Source organism: Eschrichtius robustus, chromosome 7 (assembly GCF_028021215.1).
Source record: "Eschrichtius robustus isolate mEscRob2 chromosome 7, mEscRob2.pri, whole genome shotgun sequence".
Taxonomy (NCBI): Eukaryota; Metazoa; Chordata; class Mammalia; order Artiodactyla; family Eschrichtiidae; genus Eschrichtius; species Eschrichtius robustus.
The window spans coordinates 83,669,299-83,695,494 of record NC_090830.1 but is presented as its reverse complement, the minus strand read 5'-3'; the positions used below and the strand labels follow the sequence as shown (position 1 = coordinate 83,695,494).

At 44.4% G+C, this 26,196-nt stretch overlaps 1 protein-coding gene across 2 annotated transcripts in view; it reads right to left on the bottom strand.

Annotated features, from left to right (window-relative positions):
- Positions 1–4,889, bottom strand: part of ANXA11 (annexin A11) — a 39,937-nt gene extending 35,048 nt beyond the window's left edge. Inside the window, exon 1 of one of the 2 annotated variants that reach the window (XM_068547978.1) lies at positions 4,642–4,889. The gene's annotated coding sequence lies outside the window, so the exon portion shown is untranslated. Of the gene's footprint in view, positions 1–4,075; positions 4,409–4,641 lie in introns of those variants that run through there. The other variant, XM_068547979.1, reaches the window with a different exon arrangement.
- Between the last annotated feature and the right edge of the window lie 21,307 nt (positions 4,890–26,196).

The window sequence follows — 26,196 nt, the reverse complement described above, 5'->3', positions numbered from 1 at the left end:
CGAGAGATTTTGCTGAGCACATTCACTCAATAAAACTAGCGGTCAACATTAAAATATGACCATACCCCCCACAAAACTTACTCAAAAATTCAGGACGTGGGCTTCCCTGGTGGTGCAGTGGTTGAGAATCTGCCTGCTAATGCAGGGGACACGGGTTCGAGCCCTGGTCTGGGAAGATCCCACATGCCGCGGAGCAACTGGCCCCGTGAGCCACAGCTACTGAGCCTGCGCGTCTGGAGCCTGTGCCCCGCAACAAGAGAGGCCGCGATAGTGAGAGGCCCGCGCACCGCGATGAAGAGTGGCCCCCGCTTGCTGCAACTAGAGAAAGCCCTCGCACAGAAACGAAGACCCAACATAGCAATCAATCAATCAATCAATAAATCTTTCAAAAAAGAAAACGAGCTACTTCTGTTAGCTCTGATCTCAAAACTAATGAAAGTCAATAGTGATTTAAAAAAAAAAAAAAAAATTCAGGACGCTGCCTTCTAAAAAATCCTTGGATCAAAACTGATCTACAGAGTACTAGAAAGCAATGGAAAGGTGAGCATTTCATACAAAGGCCCACTGGCTAGAGTTGTACTCAGAGGAAAACGTTGAGATTTATATACTTTTTTAATTAAAAGACTAAAAATAAATGAACCAATTTAGATGTTAAAAGTAGAGCAACAAAATAAGCCAGAAGTAAAAAGAAATGAGTAACAATAAAGGTTGAAATGAATGACCAAAAAACAGGAAAAAAAAAGTAGGAAAAAAAAATTATTTACAAATAATTTCCAAATTATATGACATATATTTTATGAGATATATATATATCTCCAGCATATCCAATTAGAATCCTATTCTTAATATCTAATGAAGACATTCTACATCACAAGGCCTGTAATCTGTCCCTGATTTGGAAAACTTAATATCATAAAAATGTGAACTCTTCCTTACAAATAAAGCATTCAATGACATTCCAATCAGGATTTTATAGATTGTTTACTCCAACACCATTTCAAACTATAAAAAGTCAACAGTCTCCATACCCAGCAATGGGGGAAAGGTTGAATAAATTATTTTACATCTGTACTACAGAACAGGCAGGGGACAACCTAGGGTGGGTAGGGGTGGCCTCTGCTTTTGTGCTCCCAGCACAGGGCTGGGCAAACAGTGGATACTCACTAACACTGAGTTCAATAGAAATATCCCTTGTCACCTGCTTCCTAAAATAGCCGTGCCCTTTTAGGTGGACACAGCAAGCTGATGTCTGCTATCACCAGCCCCCCACATACACACCCTTTTCCCCCAGGAATGCCACTCCCCAGGCTTAGTCTGCCATATACTCCCTCTGGCTCCCTGTTATCAGCCTCTGAGTTTCTCCTTGTCCCTCACACTGTCCTCTAAGCCAGTCTCTCCCCACGCTACAGGTGTAAGAGGCTGGGGGCTCCTGACTTCCCTCTCAATTTCAGGAGTGATTCCTCCCCCTTTTTTTCTGCTAAGGTAGTGGGACCTTCAGGAGCACAAGCCCCTGGAAGACTAGACACTCAGAGATCACAGAACCAGAAGTCAGCTACCTGCCATCTGCACACTCCACCCCCAGCTTCAAGATTCCTCGCAGGAACACAACCAAGATATCAACACTGCCATTACCACCCCCTAACTGATCTCAAACCCCTTTTGCAAACACCTTCTCACCAGACTGTGCAAACAACCATGTGAGGTAGGCATTTTACCACCCAGAACACTGGGACTCTGTGTGGCTATGTGGCTTGTCCCAGGATACCAAGCACGGATGGGAACTCTGTCTCCTCACCCCTCCATTGGCCTCACCTGTTACTTTCTCACATCAGGAGCAAAGTCAGCTGTGGTTCAAGTCACTGTTCATGCTGCAGTGTCAGGATTCTCCCAAATACAAACCACCACGTGACATCAGACCTTTATCTCACGGGGTACCGGGCTCAGGGTCAGTAGGCCTAATATGGTATGGTTTCAGGGTTATTAGAAAGCGCCACTGAATTTCACAACTCCTTTTAAAAATGCAAATTCCCAACAAGGAAACTGGTTTCTTCATTTCCCCTAAGAGCTTTTCTATTTAGGTAGCCCTCAGATTCCTGATGTTCTGCAAGCAATGGGCTCACAGGGTGCTGCGGACAAAAACTCAGAGAAACCTGAGTCTGTTTGCTTGGCTGTGATTGTAAAATACACCTACACACAGAATCTTCCTCCAGTGGCCCCCATGGAACAAGTATCAGGGACTGCTTCAGGCTTAGCAGGGGGGAAAAGACGGCAGCTGAGAAGAGGAAGGAGCAGGAAGGAAGGGGAGCTCCACAAAGACCCTGGGTCCTCTGAACATCCAGCACTCGGCACGGATTTCATTTCTACATTCACCTCCTGCCCACACAGGCTTCCCCCGCCCAGTGAATTCCCAAGAAAAACCCACACTCACCTATTCTGGCTCAATTCTCACTCCTACCACCTCAAACTACCCATCCTCCCAAAATCACGTGGCCAAGGCATCACTAATGGATCTTAGGTGCAGCAATCCGGGATGAGCCCTGACTACCATCCTTGCCCTGGAGACATAAAGGAGTCCAAGGGGACTCCCACTTGGCCTCTCAGCCAGTTCCTAGGCCCACCTCTCAGCCTGGACTCACTTCCATCTCACTCTCCCAAGTTGTTTTTTTTTTTTTGGCCTATCCAAATTCAGCTTCCAAAGTCAAATATTTTAAGAAGAGGGAAACCTTACTTCCCTGGCCTGCCTCTTTCACTTAGCTAATATCTACTGCGTACCGACATTCGGCAAGGTCCCTTCTGGATGCTGTGAGACCAAGAGATGAGTGAGAAATACCCCCCACCCTCCAGACACAGAGGACGGGGCAGAGAGAAGACTTGTGGCCATATAATTATTACTCCAAGGCGAGTATTGAGAAGTGATGCCGAAGGAGTGGAGGAGGGCTGCATGGGCTCACAGCATGTCTTGTCCCTTCCTGCTCCAGGCACCTGGATGGCTCCCAGGAGGGTGGTGAATAACGGGCAGAATTGGGGGAAGGAGGGCAGAACAGCAGGAGCTAAGACAGAGGAACAGGTCAGAAGGAGAGTAATTCAACTCGGACCTTCAGGGCACGAAGGGAGTGATAGCTATTGTTGTTATTACTGTTGACTCTTACAGATGATTACTCATGCGCCAGGCCCTGCTGTAAGCTTTATGTCTATCCTGGGACACAGGGGTATGGTGCACCAGTCACCACCTGATCAGATCAGTGCCTGAGCTGTATGGTTGTTAAGTATATTAACTCATTTAATCCTCACAATAACCCTGTGAGGTAGGTATTATTATTACCACCCACTTTAAAGATGAGGAAATGAAGGCATAGAGACTAGTAAGAGGCAAGATTCGGGAGGGATGCAGGAGCCCGAGGGAGGGAGCACCCCATGCCAGGGCAACAAATAGCCCTGGCACCTCACCTGGCCTCTCCTGTCAGGGAACACCTGGTAGCATGGAGAGTGCCTTGAGGGAAGGGGCCCTGTTAATCCTCCTGGAATCCCCAACAACTGACTGAAACAAGGAAGGAATGGAGGAGCATAATGAGAGCCAGCGGGGGTGAGCAAGATAGCACGCCCTAACTGTCCAGCTCCTGGACTCAGCCTGGCACTGCCCTGTAACCTTTTGTTCCTGCCGTGGGGCAGGGCAGAGGCTCACCCCTCACAGGGCCACTCCATGCCCAGGTCAAAGCAGCAGGGAGCAAAGTGAAGGCAGGGAGGGAAGGCAGAGCGGCGGGCTACCACAGATACCCCAGGTCTGTCCTATAACACCCAATCTCCGAAGAAAGGTCACTGATTAGAGGGGCAGGGACAGAAATGTACCAGGCAAACTGTTCCCAGCTTGGGCTAGAACTGTCTAGCTTAGCTTCTCCTCCCCAAAGTCTCAAGCTGATGAACTGCACAGCTCTCCTTTAAGCCAACAGATGCGTTTCTACCTTTTTAAATCTTCAGGGGACTGGGTAGAGCCCAGCGGGAGGTAAAAGTCAAGAATCTCTCCCTGAAACTGTAGCTCAAGGTTGAAATGGGGGAAAGGCAGAGAAGGTAAACACACCTGGGATGGATCCCGCAATAGAGTGCCTTACAAATCAACTCCAACTAGCAGCTCCCAGGAATTTCCGTCTTTCCAGTTCCGGAGGAAAGTTCCTGAAGGCAGCCTCCTCTGCTAGCTCTCCTCAACATAAGCCCTTCCCAGAAGGGTACACACACTCCCGAGAACTCAGCGGGGTCAGAGGGGCCGTGGCCACCGGCCATCCCCACACCAGCCAGTCGCCTTCTTGTCGCAGGTTCACCCGGTCCCAATCCGGCCCAGGCCCTGAGCCCCAGACTCCGGCGGAGCAGCACAATCACGTGGCCCTGGCCACTGGGTGCCCCGCCTGTGCACCCCCCCACCCCACAGGGAGGGCTCCCCGCCGTTGACCGAGCTGGGCAGCCAGGCCGACTCAGCCCGTCCGGGACCAGCCCGACACCCGCCCCCTTACCCCCACGCCATGTAACCAGGAAGCCGCAGGGCCGGAACGGGAGGGGGCAAGGAACAGTCCGGGGCCTTCCGGCGGGGGCGGCGTAACCCTGCCACCGCCCCGTCCCTTACCCCCAGCAGGCCGGGGAACCCTCACTCACCTAGCCACTGGCCACCGGGGTGGGGGACCGCGAGGGGCGAACGGGGACGCGGGCAGCAGCGGCTCTCTCTGCGGGCGTCCCAGGCGCGACACCTCGGACCGGCCTCGAGTTATGTCCCACTCCCGCTCTCGGGGCTCGCTGGGCACTCGGGACCCGCGAGCTGCTCAGCAGTCAGGGAGGGTCGGGAGGAGGAGCCGCAGGGCGGAAAACTCCCCTCTCCCGCCGCCCCAACGCGCCCCGGGGCGGAGCCGCGTGCGCCCGGGCGGGGCGGGTTCTAGGGGCGTGGTCTGCGCTCGGCCCCGCCCCCAGGTGAGGGCTGTCCTGGGCCCGCAGGCTGCGAGCAACCTCCCCGAGGAGGGGAAGGAAACTACAGGGCCTTCCGTCGCGGGAGGAGGATGCAGCAGGCCGGTCCTGCCCTGCGCCGCACTCGTGGGGAGGGGATTTACCCAAGCCCCCTCCAGCCCAGTGTACCTTACTTAGTGACTGTGTACATTAAAAAGGTGACCCTCTCTCGTTAAAAAGGTGACACAACAGTATGGAAATGGAGATGGGGGTGGGAGAGTAGCTTTATAGTGCAGAAACTGCGACCAACTACCTTAGCCAGATGATCAAGGTCAACATCAAGAATGTTAAATCAACAGTGATAGTATGGTGGCGCAGTGGTTGAGAATCTGCCTGCTAATGCAGGGGACACGGGTTCGAGCCCTGGTCTGGGAAGATCCCACATGCCGCGGAGCAACTGGGCCCGTGAGCCACAACTACTGAGCCTGCGCGTCTGGAGCCTGTGCTCCGCAACAAGAGAGGCCGCGATACTGAGAGGCCCGCGCACCGCGATGAAGAGTGGCCCCCGCTTGTCTCAACTAGAGGAAGCCCTCGCACAGAAACGAAGACCCAACACAGCCAAATAAATAAATAATAATTAAAGGTGCTAAAAATAAAAAATAAATGAAAAGGTCATTTCCCATTTAAAAAAAAAAAAAACAGTGATAGTGTGTACCGATGGTGGTCTTCCTCACAAGTATACATAATCACAGTTTAATCGTGAGAAAAACATGAGACAAATCCCAGTTCAGGGATATTTTACGGAAAACTTGGCCAGTACTCCTCAAAATTGTCAAGGGCATCAAAACCAAGGGAAGTCTGAGACACACACTGTCACAGCCAAGAGAAGCCTGAGGAGATGCGAAAACTAAATGTAACGTGGTATCCTGGATGGGATCCTGGAAAAAGGGCATTAGCTAAAAACTAAGAACATCTGAATAAAGTATGGAGTTTAATTAATAATAACGCATAAATATTGGCTCATTCATTGTAGCAAAACACCATGCTAATAAAAGAGTAATAGCAGAAACTGGAGTTTATGAGAACTCTATTTGAACTTTTCTGTAAATCTAAAACTATTCTGAAAAATAAAGTTTATTTTTTTGAAAAAAGGTCACCTACGCAATATATGAACATATTTATTTATATTGCTATTATATATTAAATATTTTAAAAAACAGATTCACTCTTCATTCCCCCAGCCCACTTTTGGGCTTGCCTTTCATACATTACTTAGATGTACTGTCTACAAAACGGTGTTGCTGTATTTTTCTGCAACGCGCTTTTTAACTCACTAGATCTTGGAGGGTCTTTGCACGCAAGCGCACCTGGATCAACTTGGTTCTTCCTAAACACTGCACAATACTAGCGGTCTTGTGCGTCACCATTCTTAATTACTTAGCTCTGTACGAAAGGACTTTTAGATTGTTGCCCGTTTGAGGCTGTTCAAAAAAAAAAACCTGCTGGTCCAGCTTGCGTTTTAATAGTGCAAGGAGCGGGACTGGGGCGGGTGCGGTGGGCCGCAGAGGAGGCCGGCGTGCTGGGGCTGGACGCAAGCCGTGCCCTGCGGCAGCCTTGGCCGCAGCCCAGCTACGAACCTTGGGGATCCAGTCATCTTCCGCAGCCTCTCCGACAACCCTACCTCCCCCAAGGCGCGGCTCTTTCTCGGGACTGGACTGCATTTTTTGGAGATGATTGGGCGGGGGAGGAAGAAACTCAGGCCAAAGGCTCGGGAGCTGCTCGGAGGAAACGCGCGCCGGAGCTGAACAAGAACGGAGGGTCAGAGGCACAAGGCGTCTCTCCCAGGGTTGTTGTTACTCGGGTGGGGACGCCTGCGGCGGCACAGGAGCAGACGCCAGTGTGAAGCCCCCGACCGAATTGGTGGCGTTCCGGGGGTCTTCTGTTACCGGGCGCTCTCTCTGGGCTGGGGGTTTTGTCCGGGAAGGTCACCTGGCACCCACCCAGCCCTTTCTTTTGCCTGGACACCCTGCACCCGCGCCCTGCGGCGTTCCCTGCTCCCCGGCTGCAGCAAAAGCGAGCTTCTTTGAATGGCTCATTTTTCTCGTGGCTGAGCGAATGCTTCTTGAAATACCACTTTCAAAGATAATAAACAAATCATTTAGGGTGGAATTCCTTCTATTTGTAGCACAAACTTTTCTGCCTTAGAACAGAGACCCTCGAGGCCAGAATGGTGAATAGCTACCACTGTGCTTTTCATGACTCGGTAGGAACACCACGTGGGGGAAAAGACTATAGATTTGGTGTTTGGGTTCTGGTTCCCATTCTGACACTCGCAAGCGATGCGTTCTCCAAACCTTGGTTTTCTCGCCTATAAAAATTTCAAAACAATCTATAAAGATCTGGAAAGTAACCTCTGCTTCATTGTTGCTCAGGGTTGATGCAAACATCAAAACAAGCAAGGGAAAGTAAGTGCCTTGTAAGAAGGTCAAGTGCTGTAGAGCACTTGAGAGTAGTACAGTACTGTCATCTTTCTTACATCGATTCATTCAGCTGACAATGGTTGAATACAGCCAGCGTGACCCAGCCAACGTGACCGGCCCTATGCTAGGTGCCACAGGAAGAGGTGCAAAAGAAAATCCCTTTGCTCTAAACACAGCTCTTCTTTAATGGAGAAAAAATTAAATTGTAAATACCCCACACAATAGAGGCTTGCAAAAAGGATACTTGGGGTAAGTGAGATGCAGGTGAGAGACTGGAGTACAGAAAGTCTTCTGATCAGTCTTGCCAGACTTTGCAATGAATATCCTTCTAATTTTTAAAATCATGGTAATTCTTTTTAAAAAATTATCTATTCCTTTAATTTCTACTTTTATCTTTGTATCAATAGTTTTGTTCCTTCTACTTTCTTTGTGTTTGCTCTGCTGTTCTTTTTCTGGTTTCTAGAGTTGAATATTAGAGTTATTTATTTTCAGAATCTTTGTTGTTTTCTAATATTTATGTGAGAGCATAAATCTCCCTTTAAATCCTGCTTTAACTACATATCACAAGTTTTAATATGCCATGCTTTTGTTATGCCTTAGTTATAAATATTTTGCGTTTTTTTCCACTAGAATTTTATCCTTAATTCATGGACTATTTAGAAGTGTGTTTTCCAATTTTGTTTTCAAAGTTATGGCTTTTTAAAAAATATTCTGTCACAGATTTCTAACTCTAATTCTTGGAGATGAGAGATGTGCTCTTTTTAGAATTTGTTAAGACTTTTTGTTGTCTAGTAAACAGACTTTGAATGTCCCAGTTTTTGTAAACGTATATTAACTCTTTACATGTGCAAGATTCTCTCTATATATCTCTCCATCCAGTTTGCTAATCTGTTTACTTAGATTGCTTTTATCCTGAGGTTCTTTTCTGTTCAATCCATTGATTTGTGAGACAGTTTAACATTTTCCACTTTTTTGTAGTTTGTCAACTTCTGCCTATAATTTGGTCTGATTTTGCCTTATAATTTTGAGGACACATTATTAGGTTCATACAAGTTCATAATTGTTTTATCTTTTGGTGACTATCTCCTTTTATTACTTTTCTCCTTAAAAAATTATTATGCCTGCTCTTAGTGTTGCTATCTAAGATAGTGCTTGTCTAGTATATGTTTTCTCTCTCTCTTTTTCACTTTCACTATATTGTTCTTTAGGTTTTTCTCTTGGAAATGACATAAATTTTTTTTTCCACGAATGAAAAAATAGATCTAAGTATCTGCTTTTAATTGGTGACTTTAACCAGTTTATATTGATAATGACTACAGAAATATTGGGACTTATTTCTGCCCCTTTTTTGTTATTGTTATATGTGTGTGTGTGTGTGTATAAATGTGTGTGTGTGTATATATATATATACATATACATATATATATATATATATGCCCTCAGAACTGATATACTAATATGCAACTAGAACAAGTTGATATAACAAATTGAAATTCTTCTGTCCTGTTTGGTAAATAGCTGTTGCCTTGAGACCTTACATTACCCCCAACCCTGACCTTCCCCTGATCTAGCAACAAAAGAGGCAGTGCTTGTCACAGGGAGGCCTTCCAGGACCTCTTCCAAGTCTCTAATTGGTCAGCAGACAGGCCATACAGGTGGCTTAATATTTGAATATCATGTGACATATGCTTTCTCTTGGTTTCTTTTTTCTCTTTTCCTACCTACCTTTGGATTGTTTGAATTTTCTTTGTTTAAACAGGGGAGTGATACTAGAATTACAAATATATGAATAAATAACTGCTTACTGGATACATTTACCAGAATATCCCTCAAAAATCACCAACTTACTTATAATGTCAAAAAATGAACTAACCATCTTTGCCTCTCAACCTGCTTTTCCTCTGGGTCCTATATCTCAGGTGAGATACCACCTTCTGCCAAGGCATCCAGGCTAGAGCTCTGGTAGCTACTTGATTCCCCTTTGCCAGAATCCCCTTCCAAGTCCTGTACATTAGGAAGATTCACCAAGAAGCTGCAGGGCCCCTTGTTTCCATGGACTCCTCATGGGAGAGGCTTAGCAGTGTTTTACGCGGTCATACGTTTTTGTGGAATTTGCAAAAGTAAGCTATTTTAGGTACAAACAGTTAAGATGGCAGCCTCTTTCTACTCTGATTTCTCCTCCATCTCTGTTCTTTTCAAGCCCCTCCCATGAGTTGGAGTGCCCATGGGCACTTGGGGGTCTGGCTAGGGAAAGGTGAGCTGGAGATACATTTAGTTTGGGTTTAGTAGGATACGTTTATGTTGTTAGCAGTCACTTCTATGTGTAATTACATTACTGCTAGTCTTCCCAGTGTAGGAGTAGCTTTTAGGAACACTGTTCTGATTCAGCCAGTAGAGCCAGAGATGGTATCTCAATAATAAATGTGTCCAAATAGCATCTGTTCTCAGAAATATGTAGGTAGTAGAGGAGAAACAAGATTCTACATTTATAGAGCCAGAAATTGGTCTATGGAAAACTCTTTCAACGACTGTATGTATAAAGTTTTAAGCATGTAAGTCTATTCTTGTCCATGCCTATTTAAAATAAAAGTTCTCCCACTGTACATGAAATAACTAACAAGGACCAACTGTATAGTACAGGGAACTATACTCAATATCTTGTAATAACCTATAATGGAAAAGAATCTGTAAAAGAATATATATATAGTTATATATATCTGAATCACTTTTCTGTACACCTGAAACTCATGCAACATTGTAAGTCAATTATGCTTCAATAAAAAGAAAAAAAAAGAAAAGTTCTTTCCTATAGGGAATGTACTTGATAAGGTAACCTATACAATGATAACATACACACATATATACATACATCTCTTTTGAACAATTTCAGGGAATATATTTTATTAAACTCTTGTGTAATAAGGCACAAACTGTGGGAGTACTGCAAATCGAAGCATGCCTGCATGTGAAATTAAATGTTTCATGCATCTCACTGTATCAGATTGCATCTTAGCTTCTCTGATGTATTTCATCCTAATGAAGTCTGTAAATTCCAGAGGCATACACTAAGAAAACATTAAATTTCATGATAACTTTATATGAAATACTTACATCTACAAGGATAACACAAAACTCAATTCACCACCACAATCAGAACATTCATGTTAAACTGGATTGTATCGATTCAAGAAGTATTTAAGATTAGACACTGCACAAGAAAACTTAAAATGCCCTGAAATCTCATAGCTCATACATGAAACTTGGTAGAAGTGTTTCCAACTTTGACAATAGTTGTAAAAATTTACATGATACTACCAGCAGTATTAACTATTTGCAGCAAAAATAGCTTACTTTTGCAAATTTTACAGAAACATACGACCATACTGGAAGAAGACAGAAGTCTCTTTCTAGTCTACCTAAAGAAAACCAATACTATTAGAAAATCCTCCCTGTTTGTAGATTTTTCTTCCTAAATATTTATTGCACTGACCCTTACTCTCCATCCCATAAGCCACTGCCCTAGTTTCTAGGGTCTTATGATTTCTAACCTGGACTTCTGTGGGAGCTTTCTAGCTTGTCTTCCTGGCTCCAGGGTCATTCCACTCAAACCTACCCTCCAGAGTGGCACAAGACGCACATCTGACTATGCCATTCCTTTAGAACCATCTGGAGCTCTCCAGGATAAGGTTAAACCTCTTAACCTGGCACAGAAGACCATGCCCTGCCTCTCCCTTTGCAGCTCATACAGGTGCTATTTCTCTCAAAATGTCAAGTGCCTGTAATCCCTCCTCCCCGGCTACCGTACCGTGTCGTGTGTGTCCCCATACTTTTGCTCTTGCCATCTTCCAGCCTGCAGTGGCCTTGTCTCCTTTTTCACTAGGCTGCTCCTACTCATTCTCCAAGATTCTGCTTAATTTTCATCTTTTCTAGAAATCCTCTGACTTCCTTCTTCATCATAGTGGACTGAGTACCTGACCCAAACTCCAGAAATGACAGGAAAGGAAAAAGTTAGTGTCCTCAAAAAAGATGACAGATGTTCAGAGAATCAGAAGTGCTGAGGAATTTCTAAGAAACTGAAAGCAGACACAATGAGATTTAACATTACAGCCCAGCTCATGAGCGTACACTACATAAATTCTTTTTTTTGATTTTAAAAATTTTTATTTTTTTAATGAATTTTTACTGGAGTATAGTTGCTTTACAACTACATATATTCTTGAATGTCTACACTACAATATATACTACAAAAGCGAGAACAGCAACAAGGGCACTCCATGCCCGGAGATAGGCAAGGTGTGGAGCGAGAGGGGGCCAATGGAGTACTGCTGGGAAGGTTAGACAAGCATCCCCATGGGAGCAGCTAGATGAGCTGACTCCTGGACAGCTCCCTAAATCCCACCCTTGCAAACAAGGTGGCCAAGACAGGAGGGTCTGTCTCCAGGTGCAAGCTGTATTAAGGGAGTGAGAGACAGCGCAGGGCCCAGATGGATGGCAAAGCCAGGGAGGAAAGGTAGCAGCTAAGCCCCAAAGACCACCCAAAAGAGCATCCACTCGTGGGGCATCCAGCCCACTCTGCACCCTCCCTGGAAGCAATGTGGAACACACATTTGCAAAATGGTTTTCACCCCTCCTCAGAGTGGGTTATGCAAGCAGATTTCTTGCAGGAAATCTCACAGGAAAACACAAATTCATTGTCAAAAAATTAAAGGTCACTGGAGAAGCACCAACACTAGGAAAGAGTTACTGAGTATTTATATGTCGGGCACTATTCTAAATGTACTGCATGCACTTAAAAAAAAAACAAGAAAACTTTAACCCTACCAGAATCTTTTAAGGTAGAACTATTTTTATCCGCATTTCACAAATGAGGAAACTAAACTAAGGTATACGTGATTAAGTAACTTCCTGCAAAGTCATACAGCTTAGTGTGTGAAGCACGATTCTGCCCCCCAGGCTGTCTGCTCCAGATTCCAAGATTAAACAGAACAAATAGGACAACCAGTACTGAGCTTTGAAGTAAGCATAATTAATATTCTCAAATAAGAGAGGATAAAAAGAATCAGTTAGAGATGTTGGAAATAAAAAATACATCATTTATAATTATAGTGAAAAAAACTGCCTCAGTGGATGAGCTAAGTAGTAGAATGTGTGCAGCTGAAGAGCTCATGGGCTAAAAGATTGGACCAAGCAATTTTCCCTGAAAATAACAGGAAGGGAAATAAATAGAAACTAGAAAAGATAATGGACATGGAAGATCATTGCAGAAGTGCCAACATCCATCCATCACATGATACAAAAAGAGAGACTGGAGTAATGGATGTCCAGTTAAGTGTGGTTGATTGGCAGCACAAGTTTATTTCCTCCTCCTCCCCAAATCCTGGTAAAAGGACAAGAGAGGAATAGCAAAGGTAAAATCCTACGAGAGCAAAGGAACAAGAGAGAAGAAAATAGTGGACGAGAATTTTTAACACATTTTTAGATGATAGAAAACATATGGAGAAGTGGTAATTAACTTGGTAGAATAGAGGATGCTTCAACATGGGGGCCCCCAGAGGGAGAAAACAAGGAGAAGCCAGCTATTTCTCCTCACCCCACCCACAGGGCAACAGGGGCACTGGTGGAAACCCTAGGTCACCTTCCCTATCTCCTTCAGGGAGATATGGGAGAAAGGAGACTTATTTGTCATATAAGTTGAACTGTGGGGACTGCAAAATGGTAGATGTAAGGCAATGAATTTGGGAGGAAGAGGTAAGGTACTGGGCTAAGCAAGGAATAAGCAAAAATCTGCGTATTGAATAATGGGACACCAGTCCCCAGCAAGTGAGCAACCTGATTTACCATCCACAAGCAGGCAACTGGAGGATTCATCTGTGCAGAAAATGAGCATCGCAGACAAACGTCCTCCAATGACTGATAGTTACTGGTTCTCTCAGTGCCAACGCTGATGGATGCTTAAACACCCTGCAGTGAACTCCATCAGTCAACAAGCCCAATTCCCACCCAGAGATTCCAGGCGGTGTTTTGTGCCTCACCTCCAAACGCGGATGTCCAGCCCAAGATCACCAGCTCGTAAGGAAGGCCTCCAGGTAGGGTGACCCACCATCCTGGTTTACCAGGGACTCAAGGGTTTCTCAGGACACTGGGCATTCAGACTCAAACAGGAGAAGTCTCTGGCAAACCAGGACAAGTTGGTCACTCTACTCCGGCAAGTACAAGCAAGATCCAACAGCTTGGCTTTTGCTTAACAATTTGCAAGCCTGACTTTCTCCGTGCACAGCTTGCAAGCTGTGTGCACAGTCATCTGCTATAATTTATAGGGTCTTGAGGCAAAATCTGCCAAAAATTGTATTAAACGGCTTGTGACTTTTGCTGATCCTTTCCCAGCCTTTGACACAATATGTAGGGAAAATTATGGTCTACACTATTCATAATGTCCAGTCGGGTCAAACAAAGATGTGCCCTGGCTTCTTCTATTATTAACTTGATCTTTTTTTTTTTTTTTTTTTTTTTGAAGATCTAACTAGCTTTATTCAACAATTATGAATCGGGCAGTAAATAATCTAGTAAATAGAGGGTCCCATTTAGTAAATAGAAGGTCATTCTTAACTTGATCTTTATCACTTGAAACCACTTTTGGATGAGCTGCAGGTTTGCTTCTTGCTGGACTCAGTGCAGCCCGCCAGCCAGTGTCAGTTCTGAAGGGTCAGAGTCTGTGCCAGGCACACAGTTAAATGTGGTCTCACCTTGCCATCCTGCCCTGCACTGGAAAACAGAAAGCCAAGCAGTCTTTGGGATGCAAATTACCTCATTTTCATGTCATGGACCAGGAATGGTCTTGATAGACAATTGATACTACTATCTAATTACCTCCAGAAACATTCTGGATCTGAGATAATAATTTTAATAGCTAGCCTCCAACTTTAGGGAGATGTATAGAAAATAATTATAAATAGTAAGTTACCTTATTTAGTTACTCTGGGAGGACATTTCACAACCAGTTTAACTAGCAGATCTGTTGCTCAAAATGAGACGTGCTGCAGGTTTTTGCGTGTGTGGCCAAATAGGGAAGATGGTTAGCAACCCGCTTTACCATGTCTCTAGGCTAATTTTTATTGCTGTCACACTTTAGGATGTGGAACTGTGGGGCCTCAATTACCCATCTGTTGCATTGCTAGAGAACTCTCAAAGTTCCTCCCAAAGCAAATCTTGGCTCTGCCGGCAAGGACTCCCTTGACGCACTTTGGAGGGGATGTGGATTGGCCTTCTCTTTAGGAACGTGTTCTTGTCGGTGACTGAGTTTTCATAAGAGGATCGAATAAAAGTTCCAGCCCAGTTTATTATTAAGGCATGTGGCTCATTTCTTATTTGGCAATGGAAAGCACCACCACTGCAAGTAGAAGCTAAAACCCATAGACACAAAGTACTTTTCAAAAGCTTGGCTAAGAGAAATGCCGTTTGTGGACAAGTGCCTATAAAGTATGTATTCTGTTCAATCTCTAGACATGTATTCTTAAATATATTACCAATTCAGCCAGAGCAGCAGACTTCTGTGCTGTGACTACCTCCCATGGCTTCCTGGAGAATTACTTTTCATGCTTTCTGCTTTGGTTTGTGGCCTTCGACCTACACTGAGGGACATTATACAAAATACAGTTTTGAACGTTGAGCCCCTATCTGTTGTAGGGATGTTGTTGAGGGCATCGCTTATTACATTCACAGTGGCCTCTTCATGAGAACCACTCATCGAAGTGAATCTACTCTTTGGCCTCACTATCTAGAATAGTTGCTTTTTCTTAGCAACCTGCAAATACTCTGAATCTTATAATGTGTCATATTTCCCTCTCTCCATCAGCTGCTAGGGTCTTAGAGCTAAATTAATGAACAATCATGAGACCATACAAAGGGGACTAATCACAAGGATTGACACCATTGATGAGTATAGAATCAGAGCATGGGGTGCTGACAAGATGCTCTAGGGGGCCGTGCCTGCCCCATTGGGTGTCAGGGAATCCCCTCCCTAGAGGAGGGTTGGAGATGATCGTAAGTCCCACCAAACCAGTCCTACAGAGGTGCCTGCAGATCATCCCTCTTCCTTAGAGTGAGGGTTAAGGTCAGGTATAGTAGGGCAATGACAAGGGGAGAGAGGCAGATCTGCTGGTATGGGTCTCCCTTACTAGCTTCCTATCTTGTAACACATATGACATGACTGACAACTGATGGACATTGAATATGAAGTCAGGCACCATGTGCTTTCCATTGTTTCACCCATCATGGCCCCCAGGTCAGGGTACATTCTCATCCCCAAAATCACTTCCAGTATGTGAGCTGGGAAATAGTACACTATTGACGTTAAAAATGTGGGCTCTGAAGTTCACACTGCACGTATTTTAAAAAATTTTTTTTTCCAGGCTGTTGTTGGTTTTTGAAATTTATTTTTGGTGTCTTTTGCCATTAGAGATTATTATTATGTCATTTACTTAGGATAAGGTTTTCTGTGTACTCATGTATATGGGTATGTAATTCGGTATGTGTGTGTAATCAAGTCTTTCAACAATATTCTTTATACCTGTGCTCTTGTTTAATAAAGACAGCCCTTACTAATTCCAAAATTATGAAAAAAATAAAATAAAAGTGTGGGCTCTGGAGTTGAGGGCCAGTATCAAACCCTGTCTCCACACTCATTAGCTGAGTGGCCTTGGGTAAGAAATTTAGTCTCTTCATCTATAAAATGTACAGAACTGCTTATCACACACAGCTGTTATAGGAGACACATTATATAGCTACTGTGAATCGTCCAGCACAGAGCTTGACACAGCAATAGATGTTTGCTATGAAGAAGTATATCATGGTCATTAAGAGTTTGGGCTTTGGAATTGGATATAGTGGGGTTCAAAATCCAGCTCTTCCTGGGCCAGCTGTGAAACTTTGGGCAAGTTCCTAACTTCTTTAGTCTTTTGCTTTCTTTTTTTTTTCATCTGTAAAATGGAGCTAATAGTACATATAAAACCTTTGGCACACCACTTGAAATGAAGTGTAGGCTCTATAAATGATAGCTCTAATTGCTTGTTATTTTACTGCTACACCAGGAGAGAATGCAGCTCAAGCTAAACAAGCAAGAGGGACCACTTAAGGGAGATTGCCAGAGCTGCCAACCCTTTGTGGCAACAGGGGAAGTGATCTCCATCCCCAGCATACGGTAGTAACACAAAAACTTAGATTTATTGTTCTCTGTGTGCTCAGCAATGAGCTGAGAATTTTATATTTTTGTTTTGTCTGGATCTAGGTATGGTGGATCTTAATATTTTGGATTTTTAAAAAAACTTTTTTGGTCGCGCCATGCGGCATGTGTGATCTCAGTTCCATGACCAAGGATCGAACCCGTGCCCCCTGCATTGGAAGCACGGAGTCTTAACCACTGGACCAGGGAAGTCCCAGGATCTTAATATTTTGGGGGCCACAAGCACACAAGTCCCAATCTGGGTCCAATGAGGAGACAGAAACCACATAGGGGTTTAAGAAATGGAACTTTAATTAAAGAATATTGTGCTATGATAAAAGAATAACTATAGGATATAAACAGAACCCTATAAGGCTACTCTCCCTTCAGCTGAGGAAGATGACCCATGGAAGGGGGCCCCCTTCCCAGGCTGGGGATCAGACCCCGTTGGAGAAGGTGTCATGGCCCCCACTGGAGGCTGAGAGATTAGCTGGTGCCTGGGCCAGAGCTGGTCTGCAGCTGACGGACAAGGAGGAAGCAAACCTCCAGGGCACAGTTGAGCCAAAACCTGCTGGGTAGGCATGTGGGCATGTAGAGGGGGTCAAGTGGCAGTGTAGGCGGGTGCCGTGGCACGCACAGCGTCTGGGTTGGGAGGGTCATGGGAAAACGATCACCAGGCCAGGCAGGACTGCAAGGTCTCTGGAGGACCTTCTGGGCACGTGGGTGGGGCAGAGCACCACAGGATGTCTTATACCTGGCAAAGCCAGCAAGAGAGGCCCCTTCCTCCTGCAGTGTTCTCCCATCACCCTCTGCTGAGAAAGCTTACATTATAGCATTATGTTCACTGTACAGGAGAGATGCTTATGGGAATTCTGCCCATCAGCACAGAGCTGGTATTGGTGGGTGAATTTGGAGTTGAGGAATAATACATGAATAACTAGCACAGTTATTGGTGGGGGCATGTGAAGAAACTGGGAAAACATAGGTGTGGATCTATACACTCATGCATGTGCTCATATATATATACATAATCTCCCCTGCATGGGGGATACTACTCCTAGGGTGTTCACAGACCCCAAGTGAAGAGTGCCTGGAGGGGAAGTTATTCAAAGGCAGGCTTGTCTATGGTTGCAGGGCAGCCACAGGAAAGCCTGGACAAGGCATTGAACCCTCTGGGGAGGTGGGGCATTTTGCATTATGTTTTAACTCTCAGATCTCCTATCTGCATATGTAAGCTGAAAGTGCCTTCAGGGTAGAGTTTGCCTTTGAGAAACTAATGGTAAAAGTAACTTGGTACACTGAATTAGGAGTCAGAAAATCTGACCTTGCCGTGTGTCCTGGAGCACATCGCCTTGCCTCTCTGAGCCTCAGTTTCCCCAAGTGAAAACTGGAACCTTAAGCAAGCCGCCTTCCCTGCCACTGTACCACAGGCTTGCCATGGGAATCGGCATGTTAAGTCTCTGTAGATAGTAAAAGGGTTCACGTCCTTGTCGCATGTCTCTGTGCTCTCCTCCCGCCACTGTGTCCCAAACTTCAGCTTCTGCAGATGCTCAGTACACTTTTTTCATCAGAGGAGTAGGAGGACGGGTGCTTCAAACGGGAGCAGCGGGCATTCCGGAGGCACTGACAGCAGAGTTTGGAAGATGGAAAAGAAAAACCAACTTTTCTCCCCTACACCTGCAAGTGTGACGTTAGGAGCCAGGAGAGCTCAATGCTGCCATCTGCTGGTCAGTTTCTGGGTAGCAGCATCAAAATATTAATAGTTTTACAACACTCTTGTTTAAACTTACCTAAGGACCTGGAGGGAGGATGTGGCATTTGTTGAGCACCTACTGTTTACAAAGGACCATCTTCAAGGGTGGTATGAATGCAGATGTGAATTAGTCTTGGATGCTGCCTGTAAAGAGGACACAGATTCTAGAGAGCCAGGGCTGCTTCTCAATGGCTGTGTTCTCCAAGCACATTCTTCGGCTGCTTTCAACTTCAGTTTTCTCAGCAGGGGCATGGACAAAGGATTTGGAGGGAGGGCCTTAAAAGATGAAGAGGTTGTTACAGGTGGGTACTGAGAAGGAAAGGAGGGCATCCTAGGCAGACTAAGACTAAGGGTTTGTCTAAGACGAAGCATTTCAAAATATGCCCTTTGGAAAGCCTGACATGTGTCCTCTTCTTGTCCCCTTGTTTGTGAAGCCAGTTAGGCTTCAGATCTCTAAGCATCTCTCCTCCCCTGACAGCTGCTCAGGGGCAGGGACAGAGGAATTGGAAGGACTTCTTGAAGGAAGAATGAAACCAACTCCTGTGTAGTCTCTGCCAACTTTAAGAAGTAGGAACCATATCATTTCCTTTGAAGTATTCCATTATACGAATATATTATCATTTATTTACACGTTCTACTGTGGATGGACATTTGAATTGCTTCCCATTGTTTCCAGTTTTTTGCTGCCTTGGACATTCATACACATACATTTCTGTCAAGTATATACTCAGGGGGTGGAATTGTTGGGTTGTAGACCATGTGCATTTTCTACTTTATAGATAATTATAATTTATTATCCCAAGAGGTTCCACCAATTGAAACTCACGTTAGAAGTGTGTATGTTTGTGTATGTGTGGAGGATGGGGGATCCCTATTACACCAACTGCGCCAACTGCAAGCATTTGATATTGTCCAATTTTTTAAGTTTTGCTAATTTGGTGGGGTGAATTGTGTCTTGCTGGGTTTCCATTTCCATTCAATGGTGACTCTGTACAGGTTATTCACAGCTGAATCTTGAAGTATACCATAATTACTTTTCCTAATTTGTACATTTAAAATTTTTCTTGGAGTAAACAATTTTTTCTTTATTGATTTACCATAATTTTAAGTACTTAGAACGTTTCGTTCCCAACGCTCTGCTATGAGTTTACATCACCACATAAAGTATTCTGTAAATTGAATTGCCTTGGAGATACCTTTCCTGGTCTGGAGCTTTCCGACCTGCCCCCCCCCTGTGTTGACTGCTCTGTGAGCTCACTGCACTGCTGCTAGCTTGTTTTGTTGTTGTTTTTTTTAAAACCGTCATCCTGGCCATTCTCATTGCCAGTTTCTTGTGTTTTCCTGGATCCCATATCTTCCTCTTTCTTGATTTTTACTCCCTTATTTTTTTGCAGTACATCCTCCACTAGTCTCCTGAGAAAGAATGCTCAGAAGGTAAGTTTTTGGAAGTCTTGCACATGAGTAAATAGCTCTATCCTCAAACTTGACTAATTATTTTGTCTTGATATATAGTTCCATGTTGGAAAACATTTCTGCTATGAATTTTGAAGGCATACCTACATTGCCCACAAGGGTATGATTTTATTAAGAAGTCTCATATCTTTCTAATTCTTGATTTTTTTGTGTTTCTTATTTAAAATTTTTTTCTGGAAGTTTCTTTTTATTCCTGGGGCTCTGTAACACCACAGTGGTATGCTATGTATGAATTCTTTTTCATCCATTTCACAGGGTGCTTTGGGTATCCTTTCAATCTGGAAACTCATGCCTATCTATTCTAGAAAGGTTTTTAAAAAATTATTTACCTAAAAAATGTTTCCCCAATCTGTTTTTCTGTTATTTCTTTCTGGAATTTCTACTCATCAAATGCTGCATCTCTGGATTGATTTTCTAATTTTCTCATCTTTTTTTCTCCTATTTTCTATCTCTTTTTCTTCTCATACTAGGTTTTGGAGGATTCCTATAATTTTATATTCTTTCTGTAGAATCATCATTTATGGTTTTTCTTAAATAAAATTCATTGGATCTTTTTTGTCCTGTGACTGCTCTTTTATTTATTTATTTATTTTTTTAAACAGCCTACTCTTGTTTCACGTTTATGAACCTTCTTTTATCTTTCTGAGTATATTAGTGGCATAGTTTTAGTTTTTTCTATCTGCCTGGTTTTTGTGTTTTCTAAATTGTTTTCTAGGTGTGCTGTTTTTCTCTTTGGCCTCTATCTTTCATGTTAAAACTTTGTGATAATTTCTGGAAATCCTTTAGTGAGGCACTCAAACATCTACTGGAAGGTCTGTGTGCATGCGTAGGGCTTGTCAACTGGTGGCCTTCACTGTCGGTGACTGTGTAGGGATCCCCAAATGTGAATTCCTATAAATCTTTTTGGGGAAGAAGGTGGCCATTCCCCCCCCTAGAGGAATCTACTAGTCTCCTGCTTGGCATGTGGGTTTGGAGTAATAAATCTGCCACCAGCATTCTAGAGCAGAGGACAGAGGACAATGTTTGGGCTCTGTGGGCTGAGAGGGCGGGAGCCTCAATGCTCATGGTATTGTCCATATTTAATCCCATGTTGATTCCAGCATCTAATGCCCATGTGCGACTAAGCCTGGTGCCCCTGAGGCCAGAGGGTAAAACATTTCCTCTGAGTAGACCTCCCGTGTTTTTGCTAAGGTGGAGGAGGGAGAGCTACAGACTCAGTGAGTGGAGAAGAAAATCTAGGACTGTTATTGATTTTTATTCAAACTCTCAACCAACACTCCTGCTTTTAGCTCTACTCCGTATTCTGGTTGCAGTAGTTCAGGTAACTGGCTAAAGCCAGTGTAACTAACAAACAAACAAAGCCAGAAATGCCTAAACATGTAGTGGCTTAGAGAAAATAGAAGTTTCTTACATGTTCTTACATGAAACAGTGCCGTGGTGGGCAGTCTGGGTTGGCGAGAGTCTTTGCTTCACGTGGTCATTCAGGAACCCAGGTTTCTTCCATCTTGTTGCTCTGCTGTCTCCTAGGACACGGTCCTCCTCCGCATGGTCAAAGCCGGGCCAAAGGCATCTCTGTGTTCCGGTTCTGAAAAGGATAAAGATGAGAGAATAGCAGACACCCAGGGTGTTTGGGCCCAGACCCAGAAATGGCACACATTACCTCACACACACTTGGTCCCTGATCACTTAGGCCATAGCCACAGTCAAATGCAAGGGAGGACGGAAAATGTAGAGTCCAGCTGAGCAATCATGCCCCCAGCTCCCGTTCCATTACTCTGAAGGAAGAGAACAGATATTGTGACTCTGCTGCCCCCTCCTGGTGCCTCCAATTCCTGACGCTCTCCAGGATTCTGCTCTGTGAGTGTTAGATCCTTGGCTGTCTCCTCCACCAAGCGAGAACATGGGGTTTTCTCCCGCCTGTTGGATTAGCACACAGTCATTTCTTTTCCAATTTCTAATATTTTGTTGACATCTCCTCTCTGCTGTTGTTTCTTCCCCCAATTCTCTTGTTCCTGTGGTGCTATGGGCTTTTTACACCTTTACTAGCATACTAATGGTATTTAAGAAAGGAGCGGCAAGAACTCATAGGTTCAATCTGCCATGTTTCAGAAACTTTAAATTATACCTTTAAATATTTCTTCAAGTTCTTTCAATTCCTATGATGTCTTTGGGTATAGTTCCCCTCTATTGAATGTTCTTCATTTGTCTTCCATAGCTATAATTTTCTCTCCTGTTTTAAATTGTTTGTTCATTCCAAAGTATGTGTCTTTGATTTGGGATAAGATAAAGAAATATTCCATCTCTTTTTGTGTTTTCCAGTGTCTGTTCTTCTGCTGTTCCTGGTGTACTGTTCATCTCTGGAATGCTTCTTTTCTCTTCACTTCTTTTCAAGATCTCCATCAGGGTCTGTCTTATCTCCTCTGTTGTCTTGTCTGATCTTACCTGGCCTCTTACGTATCTGCTTAGAATTTTTGTGTAATAGAAGAATTTGCTTTATTACATTTATAAAATTCATGGTGATGTATTTGAACACAATTTCCAACTGCTGTGTAGTGATATTTTTCTATCATTCTGGCATTCATTTGACAAATATTCTGTCACTTTCCTATTTTTATGGAGTATCTTTTTATAGAGACCATGTTCCTCTTGATTATTATTTATCTGGGCGTGAGACAAGTTCTTCCTCAACTAGATATTTGTAAGACATTCACTGGGGAGCAGGGCAGGACTGTGTTTCAGGACAGCTGGAATCTTCCCTAGGACACAGGGCTGTGTGTCTGAGTTATTTTGGCATTTACTTTTTCCAGGCTAACAGAGCATGGCAGAGGCAGAGCTCACAGTGGACAATATTTCTCCTCCAGCCTGCCTCACTGACAGAGGACTTTATGCAATATGGCTTGCCTATATGGCTTCTCATTCTACCAACTGTGCTTCTTCGTATGACAGAGAAATACACTTCTATGTTGCTTAAACCTCTTTAACTGGGGGCGTCTTTGTTACAACAACCTAACTTGCATCTTGCCTAACACAGTTTCTATAAATGTTTGCTGGTTGAATGAATGAATACAGGTATCTATTGATGTAGAATTGAACACATGGGTGATATACTTTCTCCCAAAATCTAATGATACTTTTTTGGTACCAACGCTTGTTCTGTTTATGGCTATCCCTAGGAAGACTGAGATACTACCTCATTCTAAAATATGGCAGGAAACTAATTATATAGAAGAATTTTCAAAAATTTGGAAGGAGAGACTATATAACACTTGTTTACAGAGTCTTATCATTGTTCACTTGCTTGTTTATATCTTATTTTAAGCTCCTTGTTGGCAGGAAGCATGTCTTTTTAATTTTTTCCTTTTGATGAATCAGTGTACTTTACAAATCTTTGTATCTTGTAGAACCAGCATGTAAACGTGATTTCTTTACTGAATTAATGAGTAACAAGAAAGTATTGAGATCATTGTGTAGCGTAAAAGGGAACTAACATTTCTTGAGCACCTTCTATGTGTCCAAGGTTATGGGAGAGCATTTTGGAATTTGGTTGACTTTGAGGATAAAGACAGGTGACAGAAATGTTCAGAGTTGACCTTCAAAGGAGGGGAAGCAAAAAAAAAAAAAGGAGGGGAAGCTACTGTGTTTTGCTGGTCGTGTGCTCCACCTGCGACTCATGCGGGAAGGTACAGCTTTCACTGGTATGCGTTGGGCCTTCGTGAACAAAAACCTGGGGAATTGTGCTCTATACACAATCAAGGTCCACAGAGACCTTGTAAAGATGGATGAGAGGCCAAAATGAACCAGGAGAGATTTGCTACAGGTCCCTGTTAACATTATCCCCTTGGACTCAAAAAAATTAATTTCACAAATTCAGGATCAGGGAACATCTGACTCAGGAAGGATCCCTGGGAAAAAGTCTAGGAATTTGGGTTGGCTCCAAGACTAAAACAAAATAAAAACTTTTTTTTTTGCCATCTTTAGCCACAAAGATGTAAAAACAAGAACAAGGGAGGTGATAGTCCCATTCTACATTGCTCAGTGTATTATACGAGGCCTGTATTTGGTGTAGAGAGTATCAAATGTACAAGGCTTATGTTCAAGGATAGAAAAGCCATCACGTTGAGGATACCATGTCATGAGTACTCTAGAGGGGTACAGAGAGTGCTGAGGCAATGTTATCTCACTGCTCAGGACCAGAAAGGTCAAGAATGCTCCTCAGAGACCCCATATCAGTTGATAATCTGAAAGATAATTAGGAGCTCCATTGATGGATATTTTAATCCAGATGGCAAAAAATGGACACTGGTAAAAGGACAGTCTTGAGAGGGAACAGCATGGGCAAAACCACTGTCCAAGACGCACAGTGGCTTGGAATGGGAGCAAACCAGACTCGAGTAGGGAGACCTCTGTTGGTGACTGAGAAGAGTACAGTCTCGCACACTATGCTGTGGGCCTGGAGGCTACGGAGAGATTCTGAGTCCGACCGTGAAGGGACCACTCTGGAGGAGGGGGCGGGGGAGTGGAAGAAAGGTGAAGTAGCAGCAGGATAAAGGAGCTTTGGAGGAAAAGTCAGAAATGGTTAAGGGGAAATGTTATTAAGTTTCTGCTGTGTGAGGTGAGATGTGATTCTTCTTCCATCTCCCCAAGAAATAGTCTGTAAACTCTTCATATCAAGGTAAGAAGGGAGGGAGGGAGAGAGGGAGGTCACCTGAAAGCCACGGGAAGGCTGGGTTAGACATGAAATGCCTGAGAGAAGAAGACTCAGGAGGACACAATTACTGACGTCTTCAAAGTCCACAACACTTGTGCGAAGGTCACAACTGTGTCCTGTGGGTAGAAAGTGGAGGGAGACAGATTTTGATTCTCACTAGTTTGAGAGCAAGCCATTTACAATGGACTGCTTCAAGAAGTACTGAGCTCCCCGTCACCAGAAGGATACAAGCAGAAATTGGTTGGCCATCTGCCAGGGGGGCTGCTCACATGATTTCTGCATGAGGTGGAATGTTGCCAGGTGAGTCTGAGGCCCCTAAGCTTTCAGTGGAGGCTGAGAAAGGCAGTCTCATCCCCTTGGGTCCTCTGTTCTCAACCAATTCATTTAGGCACTGAGACGGCCATTTCTCATTGGATGGAAGGTGTTAAATTGCACCTATGTGTTCAGATTAAGCCTTGGGGGAAGGACTTCCCTGGAGGTCCAGTGGTTAAGACTTCGCCTTCCAATGCAGGGCGTGTGGGTTCGATCCCTGGTCGGGGAGCTAAGATCTCACATGCCTCGCGGCCAAAAAACCAAAACATAAAACAGGAGCAATAGTGTAACAAATTCAATAAAGACTTTAAAAATGGTCCACATCAAAAAAAAAAAAATCTTAAAAAAAAAAAAAGGTCTTGGGGGACACAGGGCATATCTAGAAAGAAATGAAGGAGAAGGCAGAATCTGCAAGGAGAGAGGAGAGAGAGGGGTCACTGATGATGATGCAGAGCTTAAATTCCAAGAGTCCAGCATTCTCCATCTGAGCCAGGTGTTTAGACATCATTTTCCCTTGAGGGCTGTGTCCATTAAGTTCTCTGTGGGAAACAGAATCACCCCAGATGGTACCCATGAAGATGCTGTAATAAAGAGATTACTGACAGAGGTGTGGGCAGGTTAGGGGAACAGACAGGGAAGCAAGAGGCTTATAGAGACTAGCAGCGGTGGGAAGACTTCATCACTCCCAGGCTGAAGGGATTAGGAAAGGAAATTGTGTTCTGGGCCCCTTGAGAGCTGGAGCCATGGAGGAGGGATCTCCTGAGGGAGCTGCGAGCATGGGGGTCATACCGGCAGATGGATACATGCTGGTGAAGAGAGCGGGGAGCAGGGGAGAGATACCCCAGTGCTATCACCTCCTGCCTTCCAGAATCCCCCTGCGCCTCCCTTGGTTAACCCAACAGGAAACCAGAGGCAAAGGAGCCAGGAGGAGTCAGTCTGCAGGGGTGAGCCCCACCAGCACAGAGACAGGTAAAGAAAAAAGTGGAGGAAGAGGTGACAGGAGAGGATGACCCGCGTAAGGGCTCCTTTCCTTGCCTTTTGTGACAGAGACTGCAGGCTGCCCCACAATATCCCACCACTGGGCTGCAGACACGTCAGTGGGCCATTTTGGACCATGAAGATGATGGCAGAGAAACTGCAGTGAACCTGGTCCCCAAAGCCACAGGGCTGCTGCCTCAGCCCCAGACTGCCTTTAGGATTGTTACATGAAACAGATGCAAGTTAGCAATGGCTCGGAGCTGCCGACCTGTGCCCGCCCAAGCTATTATAGCCTTTGTGGATTTTGAGAAGGACAGAGTCCCCATCTTTCAGGAAGCTTCAAGATCTGACT